This window comes from Mustelus asterias, chromosome 16 (genome assembly GCF_964213995.1).
Source record: "Mustelus asterias chromosome 16, sMusAst1.hap1.1, whole genome shotgun sequence".
In the NCBI taxonomy this organism is placed as follows: domain Eukaryota; kingdom Metazoa; phylum Chordata; class Chondrichthyes; order Carcharhiniformes; family Triakidae; genus Mustelus; species Mustelus asterias.
In genome coordinates, this window is record NC_135816.1 from 58,147,411 (window position 1) to 58,174,537 (window position 27,127).

Sequence of the window (27,127 nt, forward strand, 5' to 3'; positions counted from 1 at the left end):
GCTTTCCCACTCTACTATACTACTAAAGACGTGCTGAAAGACTTGCTGGTTGGGTGCGTTGACCCAAACAGGTGCCGGAGTGTGGCGACTAGGGGAATTTCACAGTAACTTTATTGCAATGTTAATGTAATCCTTACTTGTGACTAAGAAATAAACTTTTTTTTAAAATTAGCTTCTAATCAAGTTTCTAATAATAAATTAACCATCTGTGTTCTGGTTAGTAACATAATAATTTTACAGTGTTTAATTCATACGAGTGTCACCCTTTGTTAGCTCCATTTGTATTTGGCTCCAACTTCTTCTACATCGATTCCAACTGAAATTCTACCCTTCATGTTTTGGATGTGCCATAATTATAAATATCTTCCAGACATTCAGCATTCCTTGAATCCCTGTTCTAGCTGGATAATAGGATCACGCACAATGCCATGTGCTACCGCATGCATATTTCTCTGTTAACAGACTGACTCCCTCTATCTCAAAGCTGTCCTGACCTGTAGTTTCATTTCACCCTTTGTCTCATCCAGCACTGAGTTCTGATTAAAGGCCACAGACCTGAAACCATACCAGTGGGGAGATTTACAGCCTACAACTAGCATATTTGAAAGTGGGGGCGGCACATATAATAAAAGAGGTGACCAGTTCATCACCCTCCTGCCCACCCCAAGCTGTACCCCCCATATTATTGGGGGGGTGGATAAGCTGTCAGGCAGCCCAGATACCCTTACTTCTATTGAGAGCCTATTAGTTTGCCAATTATATGCACCTAAGGACCATATTCCACATCCGCCACCGTAATACAATGGAAGGAAGGTGGCTAGCCGACATTCAGGCTAAAAGGCGGGAAGGAAAGATGGGGTGCTTCCTTTGGTAGGTCCCCTGTGCAGAACAGGCATCCTTTCAAGGTGGTACTCCTACTTTGTGCTTGCCCCTTCCCCAAACACCCCAGCCTCTAAAACCTGACCTCTCCCCTCACTCTGCCCCACCCCCCACTCCCTCCACCTTCAGGAGAGTTCAGGAAGGTCAACAATATCATGGTTACAATTTTAATGAAGAAAAGAGCTGTCTGTGCTATTTTTCTGTTCCTAATAGATGTATCAATGTACTTTAGTTGAGAGTTCTGAGAGAGTGCAGTAGAATTTTCTCCAAACACTGCACTATAAGCAAATACCAATGTGAAGCTGTAACTACAGTTTCAGAACACTTCCTTGAAGAAGTTACGTTGAGGTCAACAGTAAACTCTATTCAATAAAGACTGTGGTGGACCTCAGTTGTGCCTTTGTCCTATATGGACCACCGTTGTGTGTGCTTGTCGTACCTGGACACATCCCCTTCCAGGTTGGTTCCTCCCCTCAGCACCTAGTATAAAGGTGGCTGTCTCCTCCCCCTTGTTCAGTCCAGGTTGGTTATTTGTTGGGATCTGCTCCTGATTCTGTTGTGAATAAAAGCCTACACTTATATTGGCATATCGGTAGTCTTTCGCCTTATTGATAGCGCATCAATTTTATTCACAACAGTTACCAGTTCCTCCGAGTCCCCTTTGGTGTCACCAATGGGGTCTCAGTATTCCAGCGGGCCATGGATCAAATGGTAGACCAGCACGGGCTACGGGCCACTTTCCCGTATCTGGATAACGTCACCATCTGCGGCCATGACCTGCAGGATCATGATGCCAACCTACAAAAATTCCTTCGTACGGCCACTCTCCTGAACCTCACATATAATGAGGCGAAGTGTGTTTTTCGGACACGCCGCCTCGCCATCCTTGGGTACGTGATAGAAAATGGTGTCCTTGGCCCCAACCCAGCCCGTATGCGTCCCCTTATGCAGCTTCCCCTCCCTACTACCCTCAAAGCACTGAGGAGATGCCTGGGCTTCTTCTCCTATTATGCCCAGTGGGTTCCCCATTACGCAGATAAAGCCCGTCCGCTCCTAAAATTGACCTCTTTTCCCCTGGCAGAGGAGGCCCGTCGGGCCTTCGATGACATCAAAGCGGACATCGCGAAGGCCGCGATGCACGCTGTGGACGAATCCATCCCATTCCAAGTGGAAAGTGATGCGTCTGACTTTGCCCTAGCCGCCACCCTTAACCAGAGGGGCCGTCCGGTGGCCTTCTTTTCTCGGACCTTACAAGGCCCTGAGATTCGACACTCCTCGGTCGAGAAGGAGGCCCAGGCCATCGTGGAAGCCGTCCGGCACTGGCGCCATTATCTCGCAGGCCAACGATTCACCTTAATTACGGACCAGCGGTCAGTTGCCTTCCTGTTGAACACCAGGCAAAAGGGCAAGATTAAGAATGACAAGATCTTGCGGTGGGGGATTGAGCTCTCCACCTACAGATATGACATCATGTACCGGCCCGGGAAGCTCAATGAGCCCCCAGATGACCTGTCCCGTGGATCATGCGCCAGCGCCCAACTAGACCAGCTACAGTCCCGCCATAACGACCTCTGTCATCTGGGTGTCACCAGAGTTTTCCATTTTGTCAAGTCCCGTAACCTGCCCTTCTCCCTTGAGGAAGTCCGGACGATTACCAGGCAATGCAGGGTCTGCGCTGAGTGCAAACCGCAGTTCTACCGGCCAGGTAGGGTGCACCTTGTAAAGGCCACTCGCGCGTTTGAGCGCCTTAGCATTGATTTTAAAGGCCCCCTCCCCTCCTCTAACCGCAATGTTTATTTCCTGAATATCATTGACGAATACTCATGTTTCCCTTTTGCCTTCCCCTGCTCGGACATGACCACGGCTACAGTAATTCGGACCCTGAACAAGCTCTTCACCCTGTTTGGCTTCCCAGCCTACGTCCATAGCGATCGTGGGTCCTCTTTCATGAGTGACGAGCTGAGGCAGTACCTGCTCGCCAAAGGCGTTGCCTCCAGCCGCACCACTAGCTATAACCCCAGGGGCAATGGTCAAGTAGAGCGGGAGAACGCAACCGTCTGGAAGGCCGTTCTATTAGCGTTACGCTCTAGGGGCCTTCCAGTCAGCCGTTGGCAAGACGTCCTTCCGGACGCATTACATTCCATTAGGTCACTCTTGTGCACAGCGACCAATACGACCCCTCACGAGCGGATATTTTCATTTCCCAGGAAGTCCTCCTCGGGTACTTCGCTCCCGGATTGGCTGATGTCCCCGGGACCCGTCCTGCTTCGGAAGCATGTCCGGACCATAAGGCTGATCCCTTGGTCGAGGAGGTCCAATTGCTCCACGCTAATCCCCAATACGCTTACGCAGCGTACCCTGATGGGCGGGAGGACACGATTTCTGTCCGTGACTTGGCACCTGCGGGTGCCCCTGAGGTCACCACGTCCTTCCGCCCCACGGTCCCTGGTGTCGTCCATTCAGAGACTGCTACGCCTCTTCCTCCCTCAGTCCCTGTCCCCAATGTAGTGCGCCCAGAGCCTGTTGCGGCCCCCCAGCTCCGGTTTCCACTGTTCCCCATGCGCCACCAGGGACACTGCTCACTCCCCTCGCCCCTGTGTACAGCTCGCTTGAGGCGCCGGAGCTGTCGCCACGCAGTACCCGACAACTGGACGGGACGATGGATCGGTCCGCTTCACACCACCTAGCGCCTTCTCTCGACGCTCACTGTGCGGAGCCTGGGCCGACATCGCACCCTGCTCGGACGACTCTGCGACCTGCACTACGACGATCGCGACGGCGGATCAAGCCACCGGTTCGTCTGGACTTGTAATATTGTTTCCGCTTCACCCCGTGTTGTTTTTTTAAAAGGAAGGGGTGAATGTGGTGAACCTCAGTTGTGCCTTTGTCCTATATGGACCACCGTTGTGTGTGTTTGTCATACCTGGACACATCCCCTTCCAGGTTAGTTCCTCCCCTCGGCACCTAGTACAAAGGTGGCTGTCTCCTCCCCCTTGTTCAGTCCAGGTTGGTTATTTGTTGGGATCTGCTCCTGATTCTGTTGTGAATAAAAGCCTACACTTATATTGGCATATCGGTAGTCTTTCGCCTTATTGATAGCGCATCAAAGACCTCTGTATTATTCTCCATTTTTAGGCTATGCTCAAACTACCCTTGATTCAGGCACTATATCATTGCTCAATGGTATATATATATATATGTATATTGTTTCTGTATTATGTGCATGATTTTGATGAGTCCATAAGGTTCACAAGGTTGTTCACAAGGATGTTGCCGGGACTTGAGAAGCTGTGTTACAGAGAGAGATTGAATAGGTTGGGACTTTATTCCCTGGAGCGTAGAAGATTGAGGGGAGATTTGATAGAGGTGTATAAGATTTTGATGGGTATAGATAGAGTGAATGCAAGCAGGCTTTTTCCGCTGAGGCTAGGGGAGAAAAAAACCAGAGGGCATGGGTTAAGGGTGAAAGGAGAAAAGTTTAAAGGGAATATTAGGGGGGCTTCTTCACGCAGAGAGTGGTGGGAGTGTGGAATGAGCTGCCGGATAAAGTGGTAAATGCGGGGTGGGGTCACTTTTAACATTTAAGAAAAACTTGGACGGGTTTATGGATGAGAGGGGTGTGGAGGGATATGGTCCAAGTGCAGGTCAGTGGGACTAGGCATAAAATGGTTTGGCACAGACAAGAAGGGCCAAAAGGCCTGTTTCTGAGCTGTAATTTTCTATGGTTCTATGGTTCTATATTCTGTACAGTTTACTTGAATAGTTTCTTGTTCTTTGTACATATATCTTGCAGAAGTGGGTATTGTTAATAAATGCATTGCTGTACATTTTTGTGCCACTAAAGTGGTGCACATTACAATACAAAGCATAAGTCGCGGTTGCTTGAGTAATTGTTACCTATTTCCAGCAGTGGTGCAAAGCTGGCAGGTCTGACATTCCTCACTATTTTCAGCATTGAGTTTACATGTTCCCCACAGTTTTCTGAGCTTTGGGTGTATCAGATGTTGTGTCAACTACATGAACAGTGAACAGATTTGAGGCGTCACACTCTTGCAAATTAAAAACTGCCTGTGCTAATGAGTGTCCTCCAGTGCATCTACACTCCATTCAATTTTGTTCTGCCAGCCTTTTCCAACCCTAGCCAGAACCCTGGGCAGCCAGTACAATCATTTCCACCGTCATGGCCCATAAAGATGTCTCGCTGTATTGATTTCTTAACATCTCCAGAATGTCACCTCATGTCACAGATGTACTCTTGAATGTTTTGAATATTTCACTAACTACCTGCTGAGAAAGGGCTATTTTCTGCACTGTAGGGATTCTATGATTCTGCTTTGTCAATATGCTACATATGATTCCAGATCTGTTGTGGATTTTTGAGCTTCAGCTACACGAATAATACCCATGACTCAATTCCCAGTGTTGGTTTCCTACACTATTTACTGAAGGGGAGTTACCTTGTGGCATGTGACCAAGGTCATGGATTGAAACACTAGCTCATTAGCGTTAAGCAAAGCAGAGGTTTGGTGTGATGGAGAACAGATGGCCATAACAACAGTCCCAGGGTAAGCACAAAACCGATTGAGAATGTAACTCAGATGTCCAAATTTCTGATCACAACAGAAGGTGCAAATACTTTGCAACTTATTGCAGCTTACAACATATGTCAACATTTTCGGATAATATTAAGGTGACACGAAGCAACAATTGCAGGTGAATCAGGAAGGCAGACAAGCAAGGTGGAAGCTCAACTAAGGACATCTTGCATCAGTTTGTGTAATGTTTGACATTTTGCGTGTGCTAGTATACCAGAATTTAACACGTAAAATGGTTTTAATGTAATAGGAAGAATAGTTTTACGATATTGAAGGCAGTATCTTTGTATTATGAGAGGGATTCTGCATTAGAGAGGTTAATACATGGTTTTCTTTAGGTTCTTTAGAAGAAGATGGCAGATTAATGCAATTTAAGAAGCAAATAGTTTGAGTAAGAATTATAACTAGTTTAGAGGCAACGGGGGGAATTTTCCCGTCCCTCCCGCCGCAGGAATCAAGCGGGGGAGGGGAGGCGGACCATGCAAAGGTTCGTTGACCTCGGGCAGGAATTTCCAGCCTTGAGGAGAACGCAGTCGGAAAATCCCACCCAATGTGTTTATATTTCAGCTGTTATCAGACAATTTGCTAAGGTGTGCTCATTACTGTACAAAATGGAGTATTCTATCCAAATGAACAAAACACAATTCAAGCATGATAGTGTGTATATGACACGAATTTGCCATCTATTGGTGCAGTAGTTTTTACACAGAGATCACATGGCAATAATCTCAGAATTGATAGGTTTTGGGTCAGTCATTGTTTATTCAGATGTATAAATAGGTTCACTTTAAATAATTATTTTGTATTCTGTGCTGAAGGTTTGGATTGGTTAAAATTAAAAGACCCAAAGGGGTGTCCTAATAAGGGAGTAGACTTATAACTTGCTTGTACATTCTGCTGATATTAATAAAATCTACATCTTTATTTATCTCTAACATCCAAGCCTATACAATTTTGATGTACTTAGTTGGTTGATCTTTAGAACAGAGAATATTTCTCCAGTATTTGATTTTGTCTTGGAAAGAGGGTGCTTTGGCATCCTTTTCCAGACATAGATTATATTTTTAGAAACATTGTTTAACATTTTCCACATCCAATGTTTGAATTCCACAGTTTTACTGACAATCGCAAGTACACAATGTTCTGGCAAGAACCATCCTTTGTTCAGATAGAACCAAGCCTGCTGCAAAAGACAAGTTAGTCATCTGAAACAGAGCCACTACAGTTACAGGATGATTCTTGTAGTGCCCTAACACTATAGTATACTGTAACTGCTAGAAAATGACTTCCCTATTTATTTGTCCACCTTTTAAAAATTTATGAACTTCTCCACTGCTACTGTAGTAAGAGCAAAAAGCTCATTGTTAGACATATATTATGCAAGTAACTTTGTCTTAGTACATTTGAAGTATTGCAGCAATTAAACTCTAAATTAAGAAAAATACCTTAGTTTGATAAGGAATGAACAGTGGAGGCTGGACTGGTAGATAGTGGCTCTTAGAAGCATAGTATCAATTTGACCATATCTTTAATCCATTCGGCTGCACAAAGCACATCTTGCAGTTCTTCTGCCCACACATCATGAAAGATATATTTATTTTCGTGCACTGGAATAGTAATGGACAATTTGTCACTAGAATCCTTGGCAAGTAGAATTTGAGAAAGTCTAAAGTGTCACCATAATTTAGTAACTGAGTGCGCATGCATTGAAACATTATGGTGGAGAAACTGGTTTTGCATCGGAAATCAGTACGGAGTGAGGGACATGGTTTGAATACATAGTTTGAAGAGGTCAGCCCAAGCATTACTTTAAATTTGACCTTGGCTCGCTTTCCCATAGGGCCAGAGATCCAATGCGGTGTATGTACATTTACACCAGATTCTTAAACAAAATATTAGCACCTTGGTTAAAAAGCACACGAGAATTTGATGCAGAGCTTAATCACAAGGTGTGTAGTAAGCATTTCATAAGTAAGATAAAGGGAATGTCGAAATATGAATTAACACTGACATTCATTCACAAAATAATTTTAATTGAAATGTCAACCGAACCATATTCTGGCACTCTCTTTTTAGTCTAGTTACCAATAAGTGTGGGCCCACAATATAAAACTGCCTTTTATGCACCAATAATCCAACAATCTCAAATGAAGAGGACATAATGATGGAGTGTGTGAGTGTTACAAATCTATCAGTTGAGCAGCAGTAAGCTGCTGAGAATGGGGTGAAATACAATCAAAGTCAAGAAGACACCCGCTTTGGTTTTTGTTTCCTTGGTTTGTCCCAATGCAAACCATCTCTACCCCTCCCCCTCCCTCCCCACCCTCAGTGCTCAACAGGGCCATCTGTTACTTGTTCTTCAATGTTGCTTTTACCGAGCACTGACCTTTGTTCTCCAATTAACATGTTCTGCTATCTTGCCACTATTAGCAGTTCTTTAGTCCTTAAAGCCACAATTAAAACTCCCTTTTCTTGTGTCCATGCTACCTTTATCAATCTTTCCTTACCTCTGACCTATGACCGACCTTCTATTCTGCCCCCCCCCCCCCACCCCCTCAACTATACAATCCATCACATTTCTATCCCTCTTCAATTCAGAAGAAGTCATAGGGACTCAAAACATTAACACCGTTTCTCTCTCCACAGATGTTGCAAGACCTGCTGAGTTTATCCAGCATTTTGTGTTACATTTCAGGAAGACACCCTCTGCACTATAGAAAAAAACAATGATTTACGTGCTTCCCAGGTATTTGAATGTATCAAAATGTAACCTTTCATTCCACCTCCTCCCCCCCCCCCCCCCCCCCACATCCCCCTCACCCTTAGAAGTATTTGCAACACACAAAAGACAAACAAAATAGCCTGGATTCAAAACAGAAACTAAGTCCAGTCAGAGCATAATTCACCCACACCCTGAATGGTCCTGTCCCTTTCACTTGATCTCAAAGTTCCCAGTGCAGCTGCAACACCTGCCTGTCAGACTCAAAACCAACCTGGTAATAAAGTAGTTTCAGTGTTAAATTCTGATTGTAAGAAGGACAACCATTTTATCTTGTATTATTTTGATGATATTAGTGAAAATATTACTCTATAAATTCTGTTAATTGCCTTGACAAATTTTCATGATCACCTTCACTCCTAGCCTACTCTACAATTCCCCAGTGATAGGAACAAGCATTATTAATATGCCAGAGTTTGTGGTGCATTAATGCAAGTGGAATAGTCAACTAAGTCCATAATACCATAATACTGAGTTTTGCCACAGCAATTTCAGTTTTGTTATTGTATTTTTTATCTTCCTTTCTCCTCTTCTCATTTTCTGGAGATATTGGATCCTTGCTCGGGCAGGGTGAAACTGCTCACCTTGGAGTGTCCATTATTCATGCCAAGCTTTAGATAATGAGATAGCAGAATGTGTTAATTGGAGAACAAATGTCAGTGCTTGGTAAAAGTAGCACTGAGGAACAAGGCAGTATCTTTTTGTGCTGCTATGGCCCTGCTTACTGTTATGTATTTGCCAGGTTGCTATACATCTTATGTGTCTGATTTATCACAGAGCAATACTGAGATGACACTAGTTCCCAATCAACATCAGGTTTATTTACCTTAAAACATCTCAGAACTTATAAGATTTTTATATAGACACATGTGATGTCAGCCAGATCTTTCTGGAGCTTTCTCAGTTTTATTTTGGCACACCAGCTCCACCCACAGTTTTTCTTTCTTTATTCATTTGTGGGACATGGGTGTCACTGACTGGCCAGCATTTATTGCCTATTCCTAGTTGCCCTTGGAAGACAGTTAAAAGTCAACTATATTCCTGTGGTTCTGGAGTCACATGTAAGCCAGAGCAGGTAAGGGCAGCAGATTTCCTTCCCAATAGGACATTAGTGAACCAGATGGAGTTTTTCTGACGTTTGACAATGGTTTCATGGTCATTGGTAGATTCTTAATTCCAGATTTTTTATTGAATTCAAATTCCACTATATGACATGGGAGGATTTGAACCCAGGTCCCCAGAACATTAGCTGAGTTTCTGGATTAATAGTTTAACAATAATACCACTAGGCCATCACCACCCCTATATTAAGCAATCAAGTACTGTTACATAGATCAGAGAACATAATCAAACACAGTTTAAGCAAACTATTAAACACTACGCTTATGCTTATAAATAGTAAGGGGTAGTGGGACCAAAGTACTGTGCAGTACTTCATCACTGTTTCATCACTTCAATTCGTCTTGTTCTTAAAAGACCTTGATCCAGAAATAATTCTGGTCATTTGAAAACAAGTAAGATCTTCAGTGATCCAGGTTCAAGTGATTTACATATGACTCTCACACCATGTTTGACTCTGCTCACATTTCTTCTGCTATGGGCAGCCCAAGGCTATCATTTCAATTGATTAAGAGGATCGGCTCCTGCTCCAACCTAGAACTGCTTTAGTTAGTCACTCTTTTACTATTTTCCATGGCTATTTACTTCCTTTCCAAACACATGTCAGTGCTGTAAAGTGCTTTTGACTCTTAAGGGACTTTTAGCATTTTTTTATCAAGGTCCTACAGGGAGATCCAGCCTGTCAAGACATGGAGCAAGAGTAGAAGGAAAGAACAAGCACAGCTTTGACTGTGTTCTCGATTAAATGAAAGAAGATGCACTCAAATTACACTTACACTACCAACAGCGATTGTAAGCCCAGCAATCTGCTGTTCTCTGGGGAATGATGCAGAAGAAAGCTTTGTTTCTCTGCTAAGACTGTGACGGAGATATGCCACCTCCTGCTATGAGACCTGTAGGCAATTATCTCAGCTATCATAATAATGTCTGTTGCACTTAAGATAAGTGTAGCCCTGACCCTTTTATTGCCTCTGGCTTCTTCCAAGCTGCAGCATGGGCTGTCCATAATATTTGTCAGTCTGCTGTTTCTGCTTGCATCGCATGGGAATATAGCAGCAGTTAGTCCAGTTAACCCTTGAGCTTGTTCTGCAATTAAGAACATAAGATTATTATTATTATTCAATGAGATTGTGGCTGATATGTCACCAAACTCAATTTGCTCCATATCTCTTCATACCTCATGGCTAACAGAATCCATTCATTTCAAATTTAAAATTAACGATTGGCCCAGCCATTTTTGAGAAGGATTATGAACTTCTCAGACATTTCACATGCAGAAACATTTCCTCGCATTGCTCCTGAAAGGCCTAAATGTAATTTTTAAGTATGTCTGATATTCCCCAAACTGTGGAAATAGTTTCTATCTATCCTATTAGTTGTCCTAAGTATCTTCAAGATTTTGATCAAATCACTCCTTGATATTCTAAATTCCAGGGAATATAAGCCTAGTTTGTGTGGTCTCTCTTTATAATTGAGAGACCATGGGATCCAGATGTGATTCTGGTAAAGCCACATTGCATTTCCCCTAAGGCCAATATATCCTCCCTATGGTGTGGTGCCCAGAACTGCTCACAGTTCTCCTGGTATGGTCTAACCAGGTCTTTTAACAGCTGAAGCATGACATCTACTTCCATGTGTTCTATTCCTCTAGATATAAGGGCTGACATTCCATTAGAAACTGTTTACCTGTCCATGGCACTTTAATAATCTGAGAACATAAGAAGGGTGATGGAAATCTGAAACTCACTACCTGAAAGGGTTATAGAGGCAGGAACCCTCACAACATTTAAGAAGCATTTGGATGAACACTTGAAACACCATAATGTACTAGGACCAAGTGCTGGAAAATGGGATTAGAATAGAAAGGTGCTTGATGGCCGGCGCTGACACAATGGGCTGAAGGGCCTATTTCTGTGCTGTAAAGCTCTATGACTCTATGGCCCAAATTTTCTAGTTTTCCAGCGGCGAGGAGTGCATGCAACAGGAAATCCCATTGACTGTGGCAGAACCAGAAGATCCTGCCGCTGGCCAATGGTGGGTCACCTCCGTGTAGCAGGTTGCGTAGAAAATCCAGCCTGATGACTGTAGGAGCAGACGTAGGCCAGACTACACTTCAAGCCTGCTTTGCCATTTATGACTGATTTGATTTTGGCCTCAATTCTACTTTCTGTCTGTTCACCATAACCCTTCATTCCCATATAGTTCAAAATATCTCTTCATGCCAGTCTCAAACATTTCAGCCTCTTCGACCTCTGAAAAGGAGAATCCCAAAGATTCATCACTACCTAAGAGAATCAATTCCTCCTTGTATCTATCTTAAATTGTCAACCCCTGATGCGCTACTCAAACACGAGGCCTGAAGCTCAGTAAATGAAAGGCTTTTATTTACTGTAATGAAGCTGCCAGAACTTATATACACTATCCCAGACTGAAGGGGTCCCGGCCAGAGCAGGGACTCTTATACCTCTCCCAGGAGGCGGAGCCCGACTGGGATGTGCCACAACACTACAGTACAAAGGTGTAACAACCCCACCCTAACCCCAACAGCAACAATAGCACAACCCAACAGTAACATATGTACATCCTTGTAGTACTGGCTCAGTACTATCCAGTGGGAACCAACGATGGTTCACCACATTCACCCCTCCTTTGAGAACAAAGGCCAGCGGGGTACAAAAAAACAGAATAAAGTGTCAGCAGTCTATAAGTTCAGACGGTCAGGGGGACCGCACCGTCGTTGTGACCTCCTCAATACCGGCGGTGACACCGGAGTAGGCACTTGCGGTGGCGTTCTCCCCAAGGCGGCGTCCAGCTGTTCTTCCACGGACTCACAGGCCGGTTGACCCTGAGGTGACGGTAGTCCATGGGATCCTGACATGCCCTGCAGTGGCGACCATCTTCTGGGCTCAGGCAAGCTGTACATGGGAGTAAAATGGTTAAGCAATGGTCCCGATGCTGCCCGCGCAGGAGGGGTGAATGTGGGGAAGAAACAAGAGATAAAGGGTTTGTTACAGGGGGTATGGGAGCGACAGGGGTTGCTACGTCCCCTGCTGGCACCAGGTCTCGGATCGAGACCGTGTCCTCTCGCCCGTCAGGGTATGCCACATAGGCATACTGAGGGTTGGCGTGGAGGAGATGGACCTGTTCGACCAACAGGTCGGACTTGCGGGCCCTTACATGTTGCCGCAGGAGGACGGGTCCTGAGTACGTCAACCAAGACGGTAATGAGGTCCCCGAGGAAGACTTCCGAGGGAATGAGAACATCCTCTCGTGGGGAGTAGCATTGGTTGCCGTACACAGGAGGGAGCGAATAGAATGGAGCGCATCAGGGAGCACCTCTTGCCAACGGGAGACTGGAAGACCTTTTGACTTCAACGCCAGTAAGACAGCCTTCCAGACAGTAGCATTCTCGCGTTCCACCTGTCCATTACCCCTAGGGTTGTAGCTCGTGGTCCTACTAGAGGCAATCCCATATGAGAGCAGGAATTGCCTCAAGTCATCGCTCATGAACGACGAGCCCCTGTCGCTATGGATGTAGCCGGGGTACCCGAACAGGGTAAAGAGATCATGGAATGCCTTGATAACCGTGGCAGCGGATGTATCAGAGCAGGGAACAACAAAAGGGAACCGAGAGTACTCGTCAATGATATTGAGGAAGTACACATTCCGATCTGTTGAGGGAAGGGGGCTCTTAAAATCGACACTCAGTCTCTCGAAGGGACGAGTGGCCTTGACTAAATGTGCCCGGTCAGGTCGGTAAAAGTGCGGTTTGCATTCCGCGCAAACCCGACAGCTCCTTGTTACTGACCTGACGTCCTCCACCGAGTAGGGCAGGTTGCGGGCTTTTATAAAGTGGTAGAGCCGAGTGACCCCAGGATGGCACAGGTCATTATGGAGGGCGTGCAAACGGTCCTCCTGTATACTAGCGCATGTTCCACGCGACAGGGCATCCGAGGGCTCATTGAGTTTCCCTGGACGGTACATGATGTCGTAGTTATAGGTGGAGAGTTCAATTCTCCACCGCAAGATCTTGTCATTCTTGATCTTGCCCCTCTGCGTGTTGTTAAACATGAACGCCACGGACCGTTGGTCCGTGATCAGGGTGAACCGTTTTCCCGCCAAGTAATGGGGCCAGTGCCTGACGGCCTCCACAATGGCCTGGGCCTCCTTTTCCACCGCTGAATGCCGAATTTCGGGGCCTTGCAGGGTGCGGGAAAAAAATGCGACGGGCCTGCCCGCCTGGTTAAGTGTGGCGGCCAGGGCGAAATCAGATGCATCGCTCTCCACCTGAAAGGGGGTGGACTCGTCAACAGCGTGCATCGTAGCTTTCGCGATGTCGGCTTTCAATTTATCGAAGGCCAATCGAGCCTCTGGCGTTAAAGGAAAAGTCGTGGACTTAATGAGCGGACGGGCTTTGTCCGCGTAGTTGGGAACCCACTGCGCATAATAAGAGAAGAAGCCTAAGCATCTTCTCAGTGCTTTTGCACTAGCAGGTAAGGGAAGTTCAGAAAGGGGGCGCATACGGTCTGGCTCAGGGCCAATGACCCCGTTTTCCACCACGTATCCTAGGATGGCTAAACGGCGCGTACGAAACACACACTTCTCCCTGTTGTAGGTCAAGTTCAGGCGAGATGCAGTGCGTAGGAAGTTCAGGAGATTCGTGTCGTGGTCCTGCTGGTCATGGCCGCAGATGGAGACATTATCCAGGTACGGGAAGGTAGCCCGCAGCCCGTTCTGGTCCACCATTCGGTCCATAGCACGCTGGAAGACCGAGACCCCATTGGTGACACCAAAGGGAACCCTGAGAAAGTGATACAAGCGACCATCCGCCTCAAAAGCCGTGTATTGCTGGTCCTCTGGGCGAATGGGGAGTTGGTGGTAGGCAGACTTGAGGTCTATGGTGGAGAACACCCGGTACTGCGCAATCTGATTGACCATATCAGATATGCGCGGGAGGGGATACGCATCCAGCTGCGTATATCGGTTAATGGTCTGACTGTAGTCAATGACCATCCGGGGTTTGTTCCCGCTCTTGACCACCACGACCTGCGCCCTCCACGGACTAGCACTGGGTTGTATGATCCTTTCTTTGAGGAGCCGCTGAACCTCAGATCTAATGAAGATCTGATCCTCAGTGCTGTAACGCCTACTTTTAGTCGCGATGGGCTTGCAGCCTGGCACAAGATTCTGGAACAAGGAGGGTGTGGTGATCTTCAGCGTCGAGAGGCTGCAGGCGGGGCGCGTTGGGCAATTTGGAGGCTGCTGCTGTTTTCCCACTGCCAGTGAAGGGAGTGGCCCACCGTACTGTAGGATTACACTCCTCAAGTGGACCATGAAGTTTAGTCCGAGAAGTATTGGCGCGCAAAGATACGGCAACACAAGGAGCTTGAAACGCTCGTAAACTGTGCCTTGCACCTTCAAGGTTACCACGCAACTCCCTAGCACGGCAACAGACCGGGACCTTGATGCCATAGAGATTGTCTGTTTGGCAGGTTGAATCTGGAGCCCACACCGCTTCACAGTGTCTGGGTGGATAAAGCTCTCAGTGCTCCCGCTGTCAAACAGACAATAAATCACGTGGTCATTTAGCTGGATATTCATCATAGATTTGTCAAGTCTATGAGGCTTGGCCTGGTCCAGGATGATCGACGCCACCGTTGGTTCATGAGCGCCACTGCAGGCAGCTGAAATCGATGAGGAGGACCCCTGCTGGTCGTTCGTGTTCAGTGTCGACCAACATGGCCGCTCCCATGAGTCGCACGTGGGTGAGGGTGCCAAACTCAGCGACCCCTGGTGGTCATACTCCTCCGACTCCGTCGACCGTAATGGCGTTGTCCTGGTCTCGCACGTGGACGAACCCCGTGATGACTTCGACGACGAAGACCCGAGCTCTGAAGAATCGCAGGCCGCACTGCCATTCCTGGCTTTAGATCGGCACACTTTTGAATAGTGCCCTTTTTTACCGCATGCGGTGCACAACACAGCTTTAGCGGGACACCGTTGCCGAGTATGCTTCGCTGCCCCACAGAAATAGCACCGCGGGCCGTCGGGGGCTGCTGCCGTCGTCTGGCCCGAGTGTGAGCACGCCATTACGCAGCATTTCGAACCCGAGGGACGAGGAGGGATTGGCGACTGCTTCTGCCACGTTGTCTCCACATGGTCCTCCGGATATAATACTAAGCTTTTGGAGGCCGTCTCGAGCATCTCTGCGAGCTCGATGGCCTGGGTAAGGTTAAGGTTACCCTTCTCCAACAGTTTAAGTCGAATGTACGACGATCCGACCCCGGCCACAAACGCATCTCGGGCGAGGTCGTACATGCTCTGCTCAGCCGACACAGCTTTGCAGTTACAGTCCCTGGCTAGCTGTAGGAGCTCATTCGCATATTCCTCCATCATTTCGCCAGACTGCCGTCGTCGAGTGGCTAGGAGGTAACGAGCGTGTATCTCAATGGCTGGTTTAATATAGCGCTTCTTCAGAAGCTCGAGGGCCTTAGTATAATCGGTGGCCGCACGGATCGCGAGGTAGACAGTGTCGCTTACCCTCGCATGGAGGACCCGGAGTCTGTCATCATCTGTGGTGACCGCTGCGGAGGCTGCCAGGTAGTCTTCGAAACACTTCAGCCAGTGGTCGAAGGTGTTAGAAGCGCCCACCGCACGTGGATCTAGCGTAAGGCGTTCCGGCTTCAGAATTTGCTCCATACTCTTTCTTTTTTTTTCTCTTCGACGAGAGTTTAACGACAGTAAATAAAATTGATGCTCTACTCAAACACGAGGCCTGAAGCTCAGTAAATGAAAGGCTTTTATTTACTGTAATGAAGCTATCAGAACTTATGTACACTATCCCAGACTGAAGGGGTCCCGGCCAGAGCAGGGACTCTTATACCTCTCCCAGGAGGCGGAGCCCGACTGGGATGTGCCACAACACTACAGTACAAAGATGTAACAACCCCACCCTAACCCCAACAGCAACAATAGCACAACCCAACAGTAACATATGTACATCTTTGTAGTACTGGCCAGCCCCTGGCTCAGTACTATCCAGTGGGAACCAACGATGGTTCACCACAACCCCTTATTCCAAAACAATGCCATTTGTTCCAAGTTCCCTCTTGAAAGGGAGCAACTGCTCTGTCAAATCGCCTCAGAAGATTGCCTCTCATTATTCTAAACCACATAGAGTACAATCTGGTTAACCTTTCCTTGTGTGACAACCCCTTAATCCCAGGAATTAATCTAGTAAACTTCTGTGAACCTCCTCCATTTCAAGCATATCGCTCTTTAACTAAGGAGACCAAAACAGTACGTAATAGTCTAGGTGTGGGATTACCAATATCTTGACTTTTAGGCCGAGAATGCAGCATCATGAAGTGTTCTGGCTCACCGCACCCGCCTTGAGAAAAAGTGTCCCGAATGGCGGGGTCTTTGTTCCGGGGCTGTGGGATGAAGTTGGGCCCACCACCCCCGGATGTAGGTCGGATGGGGCCACAGGAGCTGCCGAGTGCCACCGCGAGCTGGTTTAAAGGCCTGCCTCAGTTCTCTGTGACCTCATTCCAGTTGCTTTGTTAAATATTAGGCCCTATTGGCCTCAACCCCTCATCCCCCACCACTCCCTACGTACTTACATACCAACTCATGACCCCCAGTAAATTTCAAAATGGAATTAGTTACATTCTGCAGGAGGAAAATTTGCATTGCTATGAGAAAAGAGTAAAGGAATGAGAGCCAACACAACCATGTTTGGTTATATGATTCTATAATTCTATTCTTGTTATTTGTACGTTTTATAGGGATGAAATACAACTTTGGCAGGCTGCAGAATGGCCTGCAATGAATCAGTTGTCCATTGGACATTCTTCATGAGTTTTAATTCCTATGAAAAGGGTGTGTAATGGCTGGTTGACAGACTATTGACTTTTTGCACTGTGTTAGAGGTTAAATTTCACCTCCCATAATTTTAATAGCCTTATGTATGCTGGATCTAGTCAAAAGACAGCACAGTGGCACAGTGGTTAGCACTGTTGCCTCACAGCACCAGGGACCTGTGTTTAATTCCAGCCTTGGGTCACTGTCTGTTTGGAATCTGTCTGTTTGTTCTCCCCGTGTCTGTGTGGGTTTCCTCCAGGTGCTCTCGTTTCCTCCCACAGTCCAAAGATGTGTGGGTTAGGTTGATTGGCCATGCTAAAATTGCCCCTGTGTCAGGGGACTAGTAGGGTTATGGGCTTGGGTGGGATTGTTAGGTGTTTGAGACAATTATTTTGCTATCACTAACTCTTTAAATTATGTACTGCAATTGCAATAAGAACTAATAGAAAGCATTCTCTCCAAACAACATTTAAAAACCATTGGCATCAATTTAAATTACAATTGTAATTGTAAGGTTTATTGTGTTGCCCAGTGTCGTGATGGTATCATGAGTGCTCTTTTGTGACCACAAAACTGAAGATAATTGTGGTAGCCTCCCCCTTTAAGACGCAAGCTCTCAGCAGGTCATGTGACTTATTCGGCCAATTAGGGAGGAGCACACACATCCTGGAGCTGAGGGGGGGGATTTTCCTTGCCAGTTAGGAGTCTGGGGTCATGGGGGAGGTGATTCTCCCAACCTGTTGTGCTGCTTTCTTAACACAGTGGGCCGGGAAACTTGAACGGTGGCCGATTCACCCGATTCACGTTGGGCCTCCGGGCCTCTGCATGTCTCCCAGCGCCATCAGTTCCGCACCGGAAATTGGCATGGAGCTGCCTAATGTATGCAGCCACTAATTTGATTTTAATTTAGATCTCATTAGCGGGCCCCGGAGTGAAGCCTCCAGGCCCGCTAGCCTCTCTACCCCCACCCACTGCCAGGGGTATTTCACTGCAGCAGGGTTTACAGTAGCTCCCCATTTACGGGGAGCTGGCGGCCCGAAGGGGGGCGCGGTGGTAATTGAGGCCTCCCAGAGGGTCAGGCACCTGGGGGATGCCCCCTGAGTATTGCCACCTTGGCAGTGCCAGCCTGGGCCCTCTGACACTGTCCAAGGGGAGAATGCCAATATCCAAGGAGCACCTTGGCATTGCCCACTGAGAATGGGACAGTGTCAAGGGGCCGCCTGCTTGTGGGGGGAGGAGGGGTAGTTGGGGCTGCAGGGGGTGGTCGGCACTTGGGGGGGAAGGGGGTTTTGGGACTGTCTGTAGGGGGGGAATTGGGGTGGGGGCGTGGGAGATTGAGGCAGGCCAGGAGGTAGGGGGGGGAAGGGGTGGGCGAGGCTGGCCCGGACATGTTTGGGAGACCAGCAATCGGTCATGTGGGGCTCGGAGGGCCAGCGATGCAATGGTCGCAGGGCTGGCGAGCGATTGAGGTGGCCAGCAATCAGGAGACTAGCAGTGCAGGCTACTGTGCATGCGCTTATCTCAATGCTGACAGATCGGCGCACGCGCACCTCCTGGTTTCTGGAGTGAACCGTATTAGTGCACAGGATATGGGAGATTCATTTTGAAACTCCCACTGAAAAAAACAGCGTGATTTACTCTAGTTTTTATGCAAATTCGACCATTTCTTTGGGAAAATCCCACTCGTGGAGTATGGTTGCCTTCACTCCCTGTACATAGTTATTTACCTTAATAAGCCGTTCAATCATTAATCTACTTGGTGTTGTCTGTCTCTGCAAGATACAACATTTGGCAATGAACATAAGAACATAAGAAATAGGAGCAGGAGTAGGCCATCTAGCCCCTCGAGCCTGCCCCGCCATTCAATAAGATCATGGCTGATCTGACGTGGATCAGTACCACTTACCCGCCTGATCCTCATAACCCTTAATTCCCTTACCGATCAGGAATCCATCCATCCGCGCTTTAAACATATTCAGCGAGGTAGCCTCCACCACCTCAGTGGGCAGAGAATTCCAGAGATTCACCACCCTCTGGGAGAAGAAGTTCCTCCTCAACTCTGTCTTAAACCGACCCCCCCTTTATTTTGAGGCTGTGTCCTCTAGTTTTAACTTCCTTACTAAGTGGAAAGAATCTCTCCGCCTCCACCCTATCCAGCCCCCGCATTATCTTATAAGTCTCCATAAGATCCCCCCTCATCCTTCTAAACTCCAACGAGTACAAACCCAATCTCCTCAGCCTCTCCTCATAATCCAAACCCCTCATCTCCGGTATCAACCTGGTGAACCTTCTCTGCACTCCCTCCAATGCCAATATATCCTTCCTGCACACAGTATTCCAGCTGCGGCCTCACCAATGCCCTGTACAGGTGCATCAAGACATCCCTGCTTTTATATTCTATCCCCTTCGCAATATAGGCCAACATCCCATTTGCCTTCTTGATCACCTGTTGTACCTGCAGACTGGGCTTTTGCGTCTCATGCACAAGGACCCCCAGGTCCCTTTTCACGGTAGCATGTTTTAATTTGTTTCCATTGAGATAGTAATCCCATTTGTTATTATTTCCTCCAAAGTGTATAACCTCGCATTTCTCAACGTTATACTCCATTTGCCATATCCTCGCCCACTCACTCAGCCTGTCCAAATCTCTCTGCAGATCTTCTCCGTCCTCCACACGATTCACTTTTCCACTTATCTTTGTGTCGTCTGCAAACTTCGTTACCCTACACTCCGTCCCCTCCTCCAGATCATCTATATAAATGGTAAATAGTTGCGGCCCGAGTACCGATCCCTGCGGCACGCCACTAGTTACCTTCCTCCAACCGGAAAAACACCCATTTATTCCGACTCTTTGCTTCCTGTCGGATAGCCAGTCCCCAATCCACTTTAACACACTACCCCCAACTCCGTGTGCCCTAATCTTCTTCAGTAGCCTTTTATGGGGCACCTTATCAAACGCCTTTTGGAAATCCAAAAACACCGCATCCATCGGTTCTCCTCCATCAACCGCCCTAGTCACATCTTCATAAAAATCCAACATGTTCGTCAAGCACGACTTTCCCCTCATGAATCCATGCTGCGTCTGATTGATCGAACCATTTCTATCCAGATGCCCTGCTATCTCCTCTTTAATAATGGATTCCAGCATTTTCCCTACTACAGACGTTAAGCTGACCGGCCTATAGTTACCCGCCTTTTGTCTCCTTCCTTTTTTAAACAGCGGCGTAACATTAGCCGTTTTCCAATCAACCGGCACTACCCCAGAATGCAACGAGTTTTGATAAATAATCACTAACGCATCCACTATTACCTCTGACATTTCTTTCAATACCCTGGGATGCATTCCATCCGGACCCGGGGACTTATCCACCTTCAGTCCCATTAGTCTACCCAGCACTGCCTCTCTGGTAACATTAATTGTATTAAGTATTTCTCCTGCTGCCAACCCTCTATCGTTAATATTTGGCAAACTATTTGTGTCCTCCACCGTGAAGACCGACACAAAAAACTTATTTAAAGACTCAGCCATATCCTCATTTCCCACTATTAACTCCCCCCTCTCGTCCTCCAAGGGTCCAACATTCACTCTAGCCACTCTATTCCTTTTTATATATTTATAAAAACTTTTACTATCATTTTTTATATTAATTGCTAGCCGAGCTTCATAGTCTATCCTTCCTTTCTTTATCGCTTTCTTAGTCTCTCTTTGTTGTTTCTTAAATTTTTCCCAATCACTTGTTTCTCCACTATTTTTGGCCACTCTGTACGCAGCTGTTTTTATTTTAATACTCTCCTTTATTTCCTTCGTTATCCATGGCTGGTTCTCCCTTTTCTTACAATCCTTGTTTTTTGCTGGAATATATTTTTGCTGAGAACTGAAAAGGATCTCCTTAAAAATCCTCCACTGTTCCTCAGCTATCCTACCTGCCAGCCTGCTCTCCCAGTCTACCTTAGCCAATTCATCCCTCATCCTATCATATTTCCCTCTGTTCAAACAGAGGACACTGGTTTGGGACCAAACTTTCTCCTCTTCCATCTGAATCAGAAATTCGACCATATTGTGGTCACTAGACCCAAGAGGGTCCTTCACAATAAGATCCTTAATTCTACCTACCTCGTTACACAATACCAGGTCCAAAATAGCTCGTTCCCTCGTCGGTTCCGTAACATGCTGTTCAAGGAAACTATCCCGACAGCATTCTAAGAACTCTTCCTCCATTCCACCCTTACCGACTTGAGTCTGCCAGTCAATGTGCATGTTGAAGTCCCCCATGATTATTGCCGTTCCGTTTTTACACGCATCCCTTATCTGCTTGTTTATAGCCCTCCCTACCTCAACATTATTATTTGGGGGCCTATATACCACACCTACTAGTGTCTTTCTCCCTCTACTATTCCTCATCTCTACCCATAACGATTCCACGTTTTGTTCCTCAGAGCCTATGTCATCCCTCAGTACTACCCTGATATTATCTCTTATTAATAGTGCGACCCCACCACCTTTTCCTTCCTGTCTATTCTTCCTAAACGCCTGATACCCCTGGATATTCATCTCCCAGTCCTGGTCACCTTTCAGCCACGTTTCTGTAATGGCCACTAGATCGTACCCACTCGTGCTGATTTGCACCATCAACTCATTTACCTTGTTCCGAATGCTTCGTGCATTCAGGCAAAGTGTCCTTATTCCAGCTTTTATCTGGACCCGCTTTGATGAGTCGCGAACACCCTCTCCCTCTACTCCCTTATCTAAATTACCGCCTTCATTCACTTGCACCCTCTCCTCTACCATTAATTTTGTAATTCCCCTTACCCCTGCATCCTCCACCCCATCAATTAGTTCCTTGATCCTAGTCAACTCTTCTAGCTCCCCTCCCCCCAACCTATCTAGTTTAAATTCTCCCCAGTAACCTTAGCCAACCTACCGGCCAGGATATTGGTCCCCGTGTGATTCAAGTTCCACCCGTTTTTTGTATACAGATCACCCCTGCCCCTAAAGAGGTCCCAATGGTCCAGGAACCTGAATCCCTGCCCCCTGCACCAGTCCCTCAGCCACACATTCATCTTCCACCTCACTCCATTCCTGCCCTCACCTTCCCGTGGCACAGGCAGTAATCCTGAGATTACTACCTTTGCTTTCCTCTTTCTCAGCTGTCTCCCTAATTCCCTGTACTCCCTTTTCATGACCCCTTCTCCCTTCCTACCCACATCAGCGGTACCAATATGTACCGCTACCTCAGGCTCCTCTCCCTCCCACCTCAGGATTTCCGGGACGCGACTAGCGACATCCTGGATCCCGGCCCCAGGGAGGCAGACCACCATGCGAGAATCCCGCCTACCTCCGCAGAAACGCCTGTCTGTCCCCTTCACCATCGAGTCCCCGATTAATACCGCCTTCCTCCTCTTTTCCTTAGCCCTCTGAGTTACAGGGCTGGACTCCACTGCGGAGACACGGCCACTGCTGCTTCCCCCAGGCGGGCTGTCCCCCCCAGCAGTACTCAAGCAGGAGTACTTGTTGTGCAGGGGCAAATCCACTGGGGTGCTCTCAACCACCCTAGCCTTACCCTTCCTGGCCATCACCCACTTGGCCTCCTCCCGTTGCCCTGGTGTGACCACCTGATGATAGCTCTTGTCTATCACCTCCTCATTCTCCCTCATCAGCCTAAGATCCTCGAGCTGCAGTTCCAGCTCCCTAACACGGTCCCTCAGGAACCGCAGCTCGACACACCCCTCACAGATGTGGATGTCCGGGAGGCCAGATGCCTCCAGGACCTCCCACATCCTACACTGGGAACAACACACTGGTTTCACACTCATACTGGACACTTTATGTCAAGTAAGACAGTGAAAAGTTAATAAGAGTGTAAGGAAACAAAAACTCACCCCTGCTCGTCCAAGCCCTGTGAGCCAAAGCCCTGACAGCTCACTCAACTTCCCACTCACTCTGCTGCCCACTACGATGCTGCCCGCTGTATACTTTGGTGCGCTTTTAAACCCTCCAAAAACTTCCCCAGGCCTCTCCTGGCCCGACTTCCGGTTTTGAAAAAAATGAGGATCAATGGGAGTGCCTTCCTTTTGCTACAGAAATTGGGAGAGCAGACCTCCTGTGAAAGCCTTTTTTCAGCAGTCTGTGAGTATCTAAATGCCCTTATTTGGGAAACTAAACCTTTTCAACCCCAATACGGAGCAATGAGTGCAATATGTCTTTTTGTAAAGCCAATGAAATTGGGAAGGGTGAGCACAGAGAAGCAGTTGGTGATCCCATTAACAGCTGTGAGGCTCTAATTTATTGCCTGACGAGCGTCTGACTTCTCCAGATGCCTCCAACTCCAGGAGCTGGTGGAATTAGTCAAAGGACATTATTGTTGGAGCACTTGATGGTAATGCAGTGATACAAATTTAATTTGATGTCAAGAGCCCCAGGGGAGTTTATAGCGGTGTTCATGGTGTGCCTAAGCCAAACGGCTGAACAGTGCGAGTTCTGGTCTGCACTCAACAACATGTTGAGAGACAAACTAATCTGTGGTGTTAACAACATGACTACACAAAAGAAATTATCAGCAGAGGCAGAGATTATTTTAAAGAAGACATTAGAAGTTGCCCAGGCTATAGAAAGTGCCGAAAGTGGACGATGGAGCTGTAGTGCGTGCAAGCAGGCAAGGTCCGCTAAGTTTGGCGGGAAGTCACGGTTGAGATGCCAGGGAGGAGAATGTAGAAAGTAATGAGCAAAGAGGCTTAGAGAAAAAGAGAATGCAGAAGTATAGGGAATTTGGTCCACACACTGGGAGCTCTGAAGAATGCTACCGGTGTGGGGAGAGATGTAAATTCAGGGAAACTACATGTTATGTCTGCAGTAGGAGGGGGCACATTAAGAGAAAATGATAGACTAAGCAAAGCCTACTGGGGGCCAGCAAAAAAATTCCAACCCCAGGACACGGTGTTGAGAATAACCTTGAAAACGGTTCTGAAGTATACAGGTTAAATAATGTTAAGGTGGACAAGATGGCCCCAATTACGATTGTACTCTTGGTAAAGGGTAAGCCACTCAGAATGGAGGTGGACCTGAGTACCTCCACTACAGTTGTGGAACACTCATATTATTATTTACAAAGAGGGGTTCAGCACTAAAGTTAAGAAGTACGGTGGCCAGGCTAGCAACATAAAATGGGGAAGCTTTAAGGATCTTAGGAACAACTATGACACCCACAAGCTATCAGCATCACTCAGCTTAACTGCCTCTGATAGTAGTAAGAGCCAAGGGCCACGTTTGCTGTGCTGAGATTAGCTTCACCAATTAGATTAAATTGGCTAGAAATCTTCAAAATCAGGGATGGAAACTTCCATGATGTCTTTAAAAAATACCAGGAAATGTTCCAAGACAAGTTAGGCAAGATCCAGGGCCTAAAAGCAAAAGTTTACATGGATCCTGAGGTCATGCCAAGTTTTACAGAGTTCCAGCATTTCATGAGAACCAACGGCATTAAACATATTCAAACTGCACCCTGCCACCCTGGCCGAGAGAGCTGTCCAAACATTCAAAGCTGCCATGCAAAAACAGTCATCAGTCTCTCTACAAACCAAACTGGCCCCTTTTCCTGATCATATATAGGACATCCCCCCCCCCCCTGTCACCGCAGGTATTACACCTCCCAAGTTACAAATGGAAGGATGTAGTGGAACAAGTTTGGATCTCATATTTCCGAATTTGACGGGGAGGGGGGGAGACAAAGCAGAACACATAAAAGGAGCATCACAACTGGACAAAAATGGAGAGGGCATTTGAGGTGGATGACTTGGTCTATGTAAATAATTATGGTGCTGTCATGGTCAGAACAGGCCCAGCATCATATGAAATACTTGTCCAAGGAAAAAGGGTAAAGGAACACCTGGACCAGTTGAGGAGGAGAGATTTGCACATGGAACCAGTGGGGCAGCCTGCCCCTAGTGCCTGTCAGTGATATTGCTTCAAAGTAATGCAGCAGCAAATTACCCCGAGGAAGAACCAAGTAATATTCCAGTGGGAACTGGAGAAGTTATCTGCACTAATGTACCTTTGCAGGTCAAGAGTCCACCCATTGAGGTTCAAACCGAAGGTATCTCTACTGCAAATAGCACCTGCTCGTGAAATACGACGCTCCCAAAGGGTCAGGAAGACCTGGACCAACTTATAAGGGACTGTGTGGTAGCAAATATTTACTGGGGGTCATGACTCGGCATGTAGGTACATAGGGAGTGGTGGGGGATGAGGGGGTGAGGCCTATAGGGCCTAATATTTAACAAAGCAACTGGAATTAGGTCATAGAGAACAGAGGCAGGCCTTTTAACCAGCTCGCTTTGGCTCTATAAGGTACAAACTCCCGGTGGGTCATATGACCCATTCGACCAATCAGGCCAGAGTACGTGAATTTTGGAGCTGAGTGTGGGTTCTCTTTGCCAGTTAGGAGTCTAGAGTCATGGAGTACGGTAGCCCTTTGTATCACTCTCTGTATATAGTTACTAATCTTAATAAACCATTCATTCATTAATCTACTTGGTGGTCACCCATCTCTGTAAGATTCTACAATAATGAACATGAAAACTTGGTAGCCAGACATGTTTTTTATTTGAAAAACAAACCCATCCAGTTTCTATTAAAGAGCCACAACCTAAACCAAATCATGTAACACACAAGGTACTATTTAACAATGTCATATACCATAATACAAAAACTAAATACTGCAAATGCTGAAATAAAAACAGAAAATGCTGGAAATATTCAGCATTTGGACACATCAGTGGAGGCAGAAACAGAGTTATTGTTTCAGCTCAATGAATTTTACTCAGAGGTCTAGGAAATTTTATCTCAGCAGATCTGGCAGAGGTTCATCACCTGAAACGTTGGCTAAAATGTTACTAAGCCTTGGGAGGCTGAGTGGGAGGAGAGGGTGCTAGGAGGTTGATTGGTAGTGGGGGAACAGGTAAAATCAACTCCCTGACATGGTCCCACCACTGGGACAGTTTAAGATCATTAGATCATAAATCTATAACAATAGGAGCAGAAGTAGACCATTTAGCCCATCAACCTGTAACGTCTACTATCTGGGATGCCTTTTGTGTCTTTGATTGTGATGACAGATAGAAAATATTTGTCTGAAGTCTCTTGCCATTTTATTATTTCCCATTTTCCATTTCCCAGTTACACATCTAAGTGACTAATGCTTACTTTCGCTCCCGTCTCCTTCTAAAATACTCGTAAAAGCTTTTATTCTTTGTTTTTATATTTTTGCTACTTTTTCTCTCATACTTCAATTTCCCCCTCCACTTTTTGCACCTTTTGCTAGTTTTGAAAACTATCACAATCTTCTGACCCAGCACTGATCTTTGCAGCATTGTACATCTTTTCTTTCAATTTGATACCATTCTTAACTTCCTTTGTTCACCACAGATGGTGCATCCATCAAGTAGAGTCTTTCTTTCTCAATGGAATATATTTTTGTTGAGAGTTATGAACTATCTCCTTAAATGCCTGCCACCACTTCTCTGCCATCTTTCCCATTAATCTATTTACCAAATCCATTTTAGCCAACTCTGTCTTCATATCTTTGTTATTGCCTTTATTTAAGTTTAAGACAATATTTTCAGATCCAATTTTGTCACCCTCAAACTGAATGTGACATTCCACCATGTTATGATCACTCTTAACTAGAGGATCTTTCATATTAATAAAGAGGTCACTAATTCATCCTGTCTCACTACACATTAGTAGGTCAAAATAGTCTGTTCTTTGGTAGGTTCCAGAATATATTGGCCAAAGAAACAGTCTCGAATACACTCAATAATCCCATCCTCCAGGGTCTCATTGCTAATTTGAGCCATCCAATCTATGAAGATTAAAATCTCCCACGATCATTGCAGT